This window comes from Tiliqua scincoides, chromosome 2, assembly GCF_035046505.1.
Source record: "Tiliqua scincoides isolate rTilSci1 chromosome 2, rTilSci1.hap2, whole genome shotgun sequence".
In the NCBI taxonomy this organism is placed as follows: Eukaryota; Metazoa; Chordata; class Lepidosauria; order Squamata; family Scincidae; genus Tiliqua; species Tiliqua scincoides.
Window position 1 is genome coordinate 219707300 of NC_089822.1, and position 7542 is coordinate 219714841.

The 7542-nt window shown below is 43.1% G+C and overlaps 1 pseudogene; it reads right to left on the reverse strand.

Annotated features, from left to right (window-relative positions):
• Window positions 1–5041: 5041 nt before the first annotated feature.
• Window positions 5042–5161, reverse strand: LOC136642775 (5S ribosomal RNA; annotated as a pseudogene).
• Window positions 5162–7542: the final 2381 nt, after the last annotated feature.

Consider the following 7542-nt stretch of genomic DNA (forward strand, 5'->3'; position numbering starts at 1 on the left):
TTTTCAAACCCACAAGGAAGGAAATTCTACCCCCTCTCTTGGTAGCTTACGATATATCACTACTGAACTCCTTTTGTAGGCAGAAAGCTCTTCCTAACCCTGAGACTACATCCGTGTAGTTCAGAACTACTGTTTCTTGTCCTTTACATAATTGTTGTCTGCCTTCCTACCAACATATTTTAGAAATATGACATCTCTCTTATTAGTCTCCTATGCTCTGGACCAGGGGTGCCCAAACCCCGGCCCAGGGGCCACTTGTGGCCCTCAGGGACTCACAATCTGGCCCGCAGGGAGCCCTCAATCTCCAATGAGCATCTGGCCCTCCAGAGACTTGCTGGAGCCCATGCTGGCCTGACACAACTGCTCTCAATGTGAAGATGACTGTTTGACCTCTTGCATGAGCTGTGGGACAAGGGTCCCCTCCACTGCTTGCTGTTTCACATCTGTGATGTAGCAGTGGCAGTGAAGGAAAGGCTAGCCTTGCTTTGTGCAAGGATTTTTATAGGCCTTAAGCTATTACAAGACCTTCATTCATACAAGTTCCATCTCTAATATATTCATTTATGTAAATTTATTCAAATTTGGAATGTAAATTAATTCGGCCCCCGACACAGTGTCAGAGAGATGATGTGGCCCTCCTGCCAAAAAGTTTGGACACCCCTGCTCTGGACAATACAGAAATCATAATTAGCCCCTCACTGTTGAGGTTGTCATCTTAATAATTTTCCAATTTGTTGACAAAACACTTGAAATCTGGGTGCCCTCAACTGGATTTGATATTGCGGTTTGTATGGAAATGTTACTCTTTCCAGACATACGGTCTTTGGTTTCATGTTCCTTTTTCATGTTAATCCTCCCTTTTAGTCAGGCTAGAATTCTGGAGTATTTTCTACTGTGAAACAATAGAGGGGAGACAGTATGAATCTGAAATGCTCCTCACAGTTGGAACAAGGGAGTGTCTTCTTTTGCCCCTTTTAAAGGTGGGAAATACAGAATTCTTCTTGCTGTAATATTTACAAATAGTGTTTTCTGGGTTAGAATTTTGCCAGGTCAACAGAATGACCCATATATTATCCAATTATGCAATTCCCTGCTCAGATTAACCACCATCCCACTCCAGCTAGTATTTACAAACCCTGGAACCAGAAATCTAGGACAAATGCATGACCTTTTCAGAGATTCCCTTGAGCACAACTCCAGAAGAATTTGCCGTACTAGTGCAACCTATTTATCCACAGATTTTTTATTTGTCTCAATGCGAATGGGGAGGGGGAACTGAAAGTCATATCTACCGTTGCCCTGCGCTGATCCATTTCCAGACAGCCCAAAACACTACAAAAAGGCTCCACCTGGCACAGGCAGGGAAATAGCCCTGGAAGAGGTTCCCCTTGCAAAGGAACAGTAACACTCTTGGAGCCCCTGAGCCAGCAAAGAGGCTGAAGAGGGGAGCGGAAAATGCTGTGTAACCAGAACATGTACAGCAAGGTGGATCTCTCTCTCTCTCTCTCACACACACACACACAGGGGCAGGTGTGGTAGCAACAGAGGGGATTGCTTTAAAAAAACCCAGGGAGTGTTTGCCAAATTCTCCCCCCCACCCCCACTGAGATGCTGCAAGCCTTCCCAGCAATCAAATCATTAGATTTAGGCTACAATCCTCTCCACACTTTCCTGGGACTAAGCCCCATTGAATAGAATGGGACTTACTTCTGAGTAGGAACGCATAGGACTGGACTCTTAAAAGCTCAGCATCCCACCTGTGAAAGGGGAAGGAGGTGAAGGAGCGGAGGGGATTGAAAATAGCTGCCTTAGTTTCCTTCCAGCCCCAAGTGTCAGGCTGCAGCGTATTTGCTTAACTCTATGGAATTTAGCATAACTCGTTTTTTGTTAATTGTGAGGAGTCACGGAACGGAACTAACATGGATAAATAGGCTCCACCTGCACATGAAGTTACTCCTGAGAAGCAGCAACTGAATGCAGGTTCTCTCTCCTTATTGCCAGATGTTCTTATGGCACAGAAATCCACAATCACACGCAGTCATCCATTTTTACTTCTCTTGCAAGATGTTGTTGGTACAGGGCAACCATTAATTTCATGATGTAACCATAGCAGATTCCACCACTGCAAATTGCTGCCAGGAAATGGCAACTGTGGTTTGTAGATATGACTAATCAGGTGTTACTCCCTCCTTGTGCTTGCATTCCCATGGCCATTGTGAGTAAAAGGGTTCACATACCTATAAACACTACAAACAAGATTTTTTTTTTTAAAGAATTTGCAATGTCATGCCAAACATTGAGGGAAGAATACATATGGCAAGGTGTAGATAGGGGAAAATGGAATTCTGAGCCAAAAGCTCTTAAGGATAATGAAGCCTCTCCCCTTGACTACTGACAATCTTGTTCAACTGCTCTCTGGTTTTGAGATATAACAAGACACAGATCATGTGTTTAAGTTGTTCTCTGCATTCATAAGAGCTAGAAACATACCTTTTAAAACCAGGTAGTGAGAGGTCATTCTCAAAATCCTTCCTCCCTATTATGTAGAGAATTCCCCCCAAACCTAAAACCTATCCAATAGTGTGCAGCCAAAGATCTAGGAGAACTGTGGCAAAGCTTCGGCAGAATTCAGACATCAACAAACAAGTGAAGAGCTGGAACATAAAGAGTTTATTGAGACACAGAAAAAGGGTGAGAACAGACAATACAAGGAGGAAAGAATGAAACGAACAAGCTAGGAAAAGGGTTTGACATTGGCAGTGCCCAGGTGCAGATTTTAGCAAGAGTACAAGCAGATTACTGTCAAACTTTAAAGTACAATAATTCCCCAATAAATTTTTAGTTCACTGGTCCCTAACTGTATGTACAGTTGCAACATTCTGGATGCTATTTCCCTCTCTGATCCCCAGTAGGACAGGTAAAACTGGCCATGTTTACATGCCTCTGAGAGTCAAATCAGAACTTACAAGAACATCCTTGGGTTCAGCAAGGTTACACATCCATCCAATTGGATGCTACCTGTGCATATTTACCTGCCCTCTGACCTGATCAGGTGGGCTTGGATGACCTATCAACTGGTGCATGCCAATCCAAGCAGAAAGGTTGACTAGGCAATGTTGTTGCTCAACTCAGCCAAAGGAAAGCAAGTATACATAAAACAATCTGTATGCTTGGCCACATGGTCAAACCAATGTTACTTTCAGACAAACATTCCTTCCTTGTTCCATTCCCTTGCATATGCAAAGTAATTAGTTATTTCTGATTTCCAACAAACTATAGTTTGGTGTTGTGTGAACTGGCAAACTATGCCTGGTCCCTGCCATGAAAATCAGAGTGGCACCATAATTTCCAAACATTACTTCCGAACATTAAATGAGGCTTTCTGTTTTTTGTCAGTTGATTTCTGGGTGGTTTAAGCTGGCACTTAAGGGGTCATAGCCCACTTTTAAAGTGTTTGCTTAGAAAGCAGAAGGTCCTGTGTTCAACCCATGGCATCTTGAGGTAAGGTTGTGGAAAAACCTCTCTGAGAGCCCCTGCCCACCAGTGGTTTTCCTGGATTTCAAAGAATGATCTGCGATAGGTGATGGGTGAATGGTTGCAAATCTTTTAGATAGGAAGGCTTAGGTTAAATAGGACTGTGCTTCTTCCATTGCTATGATTTTATGATCACTGAAGCAATAGCCACTAAATCTAACTGGGCAGTGAAATATAGGAATAAGTTTACCCTGGGCTGATTCCGCAAGATCAAAGCTTATATTTCAGTTCCAAAGAAAGCTGCAGATCAGCATTTATCATGGGACAAAATCTATAGTTTCTTGAATGTGGAGCAAGCTGTGATTTAAGTTAGTCTAGAACAGGGATCTCCAAACCCCAGCCCAGGGGCCAGATGCTGCCTGTGGCCAGCCTCTATCCAGTCCATGGTCAGCCTCTGATTCCTTGAGAGCCTCTGGCCCAGTTGACCAAATACAACCAGAGTTGGGGGGAGGGGAATGGGGGTCCTTTTAAGTGTGTGCTTTGGGCTTTGTCGGTGTTTGGAGAAATCCTGGACATTTGAGCCCATTTGTTCATTCATCTAAGTTCCATCTCTAATGTATTTATTTAAATTTTATATTTAATTTTTTTTGAGGCCCTCTCCACTGTGCCAGATGTTTGATGCGGTCCTTTGGCCGAAAAGTTTAGAGACCCCTGGTCTAGAACAAAATCAGTTCTTTAAAAATCTCGAATAGTTTTTTTAAATGATCTCAGTGGCATTTCATACCACAACTACATTCTGTTCATGTGGACTGTAACCACTGGATGCTATGTGGAAAAACGACACAGGAAACTATTATTTGCGCAGTGTATAAAATAAGCATCAATACTTTTACACTTTAATAATTTTCAATTCCAAAGAGCCATAACCTGAAACAATAAGGGCGCAATTCTAACCCACTTTCCAGCACTGACATAAGAGCAATGAAGCTCCAAGGTAAGGAAACAAACATTGAGGAGGCCTCCATGAATGTCACCCAAATGCAGGATAAAGCAAACAGCCCATTGGCACAGCTATGCCAGTGCTAGAAAGTTGGTTGGGATTTGGGGCCTTAATTTGAAAAGGCATTGTGAAACCACAGTCTTCAAAAGCCTTTTTTATCTTTTATATCACTCATTTCTGTGTTCATTTCTATGTCCCTGTTCTGGCATATGCCGATGATGTGCTTATATTATCGAGAACACAGGTCAGCATGAGGAGGGCTCTTTGCCATCTAGCCCTGGTCAGTTCACAGGAGGAATTAATTATAAATTCCGATAAAACAAAGGTGCTGGTTTTTGCTAGACGTTATAAGGCCTATCGATGGTTCCTAAATGGGAAACCCATTGAGCAGGTTAAAGTAATAAAATACCTGGGAGTGATTTTTCACTATCAAGGAGGCCGTTCGGCCCATAAAAACTGCCCTTATATGGACTGCCCATAAAAGTCTAAGAGAATTCATGAGGATGTGGTGTGACAGGGCCAAACTGAGATGGTTGTCAACCTTCAGTCTCGAAAGACTATGGTATAAGCCTACAGCACCCAGTATTCCCAGGCGGTCTCCCATCCAAGTACTAACCAGGTCTGACCCTGCTTAGCTTCTGAGATCAGACAAGATCCGGCATGTGCAGGGTAACAGTTGCTGCAGGGCCAAATTATCCTTTCAGAAGTTGTGTCAATAAATAATTGTTTGTACAATAACATTTATTATTTGGAAATTAACTTCAACTTTGTGCTTTGTCACACTATGTTCTAGAACACAAGAACCAACTTCAGTACATTATGTAAAAAGCAAACTTCTACTGAGTCAGACTGATGTTGTTCCCAGTCAAAATTGACAAAGTACCTAGCAAGAGGATCTTGAAGCCAATTTTCCAGGAGCTCACAAACACAGTGCTTTCACTGCTTTCATATTTTGAGACAAAACTCAGTTGCTACCTATGAGCTTCCCCTGCTGCCCTAAATGCAAAAACTATTTTCACATATATTGATTAGAGTTTACATATATTGATTATAATTTACAAATAAAGCCTCCCCCCCCCCCAATATCCATGGATCCAATATCCATGGATTCTGTTATCCATGGTTCTTCACACCTCTACACCCATTGCCTTTGTTTATCTTTGTTACCACTGGACCAAGCAAGAATATCTCTTCCTTTATAGACGCTATAAGAATGCAAGCTTATACAAAGACAGGCAGCCTGAACGCTAGAACGCCTTCATGTTTCCTATTAACATTTTGCCTGAGTAACCTCTAGCGTTCAGGCTGCCTGCCTACTTGACTTTCATGCTTGCATGCTTATAGCATCAGTAAAAGGAAGAGACAAACTAAGGCAATGGGCATGGGGAGATGCAGAAACAGGTTCCCTTTTATCTGCGTTTTCCAGTACTCATGGGGGCTGGAACATATCCCCTGTGGATACTGGGGGTGCATGTATACAAGCTGAGTTTGGGTGGAAAGGCAAGTATCTAGATTCATTCCCCAAAGCAACAGCATGCAAGCCTTGAGCCTGCTTCTTGACAGCTACCTGAAAACAAATTCTCTCCCCATTTAGAACTGACACAGTTGCACAGCCCTCACCCGAACTGGTGACGATGATTTGATAGTAGCCATCAGCCACAAAAAGGCCAATGAATCAGTCTATATAAAAGAGAGTCATCTCCTCATTTTGCTTAACAACAACAACAGTATTTATATACCGCTTTTCAACAAAAAGTTCACAAAGCGGTTTACAGAGAAAATCAAATATCTAATGGCTCCCTGTCCCAAAAGGGCTCACAATCTGAAAAGATGCAAAGGAATACCAGCAGACAGCCACTAGAACAGACAGTGCTGGGGTGAGGTGGGCCAATTACTCTCCCCCTGCTAAATAAAAGAGGACCACCCACTTGAAAAAGTGCCTCTTACCCAGTTAGCAGGGGTTTATTCAACAGTATTCAAACAGTACAATGGAGATATTCGTTTTATATGCAATGACTTGAAATCAAATAATGAACAATATTTTGGCCCAGTTTCAAACTCAGGCATTCTAAGATCTAAACCAGTGGTCTTCAACCTTTTTTATACCACGACCCCAATAAACAAAGTATGAGGCTGGGGACCCTCCTGGGACCCAATCTGCCTACCCCCACCCCTGTCTCCACTCACCCTTGTGCTACTCCAGCTGATGGCTGGCACAACCCACTGTGTTCGGCCTCCCAGTTCGGCTTCCCCAGGGAGCCCAGTGTGGATGCTGCTGGAATACTACACTGGGCAGCATGCAGGGTAAGGTTGGGCAAGCCCAGACAAAGATGAAAGAGCCCAAGCACTGGTGACAGTACCAGAAGTCTCGTCCTATGAGCACTTGCTCCATAAGCCAATTGGACAGGGGTGTGTGTGTGTGTGTGCCTACTAATTCTACTTTTAACTCCCAGACGGCAACTCCACAAATGAGGCTTCACAACCCTATCAGAGTCCTGACCCCCAAGGCTGAAGAACACTGATCAAAACTATGAACAAACAAGACACTGAGCTCTATACTGAAGAATTCTATTATGGTACCACACATAATATAGACTGCAGAAACTCTTTGACTTTTGTTGTTACAGTAAATCAACATCAATAGGCTTCCAAAACATTCCATTTTTTACTGCTTTTATGGAAGTTTGGATATGTAAACACAAGGGGCGCAATCATGCATGCTGTGTTGCTGAGAACAGGGTAAAAAATGGTTTCAAGTGGGCCTATTATTACTTTATTTTCTCTCACCAAATGCCTCAGAGTATGAATTGCTGCAGCTGTTTTAGATATATTGCAATTCAGGTCCAGCTGAGGCATCCAGCAGCTTGACCTCCTCAAGGGTCCTGGTACATAGGCTACTCTCTGCAAAAGTAAGATCAGAGGTAAACGTGGGAACCTGACAAAAAGCCAGCAACAGGAAGAGAAAGACAGGCACAAAGGCCTTGGCTGCACTTGAATCACCCTGCCAAGTTGCAGCACAGTCTGAAGAAGAACTGAGGCAGAGGGAGGCAGGGGGTTATTTAACTGGG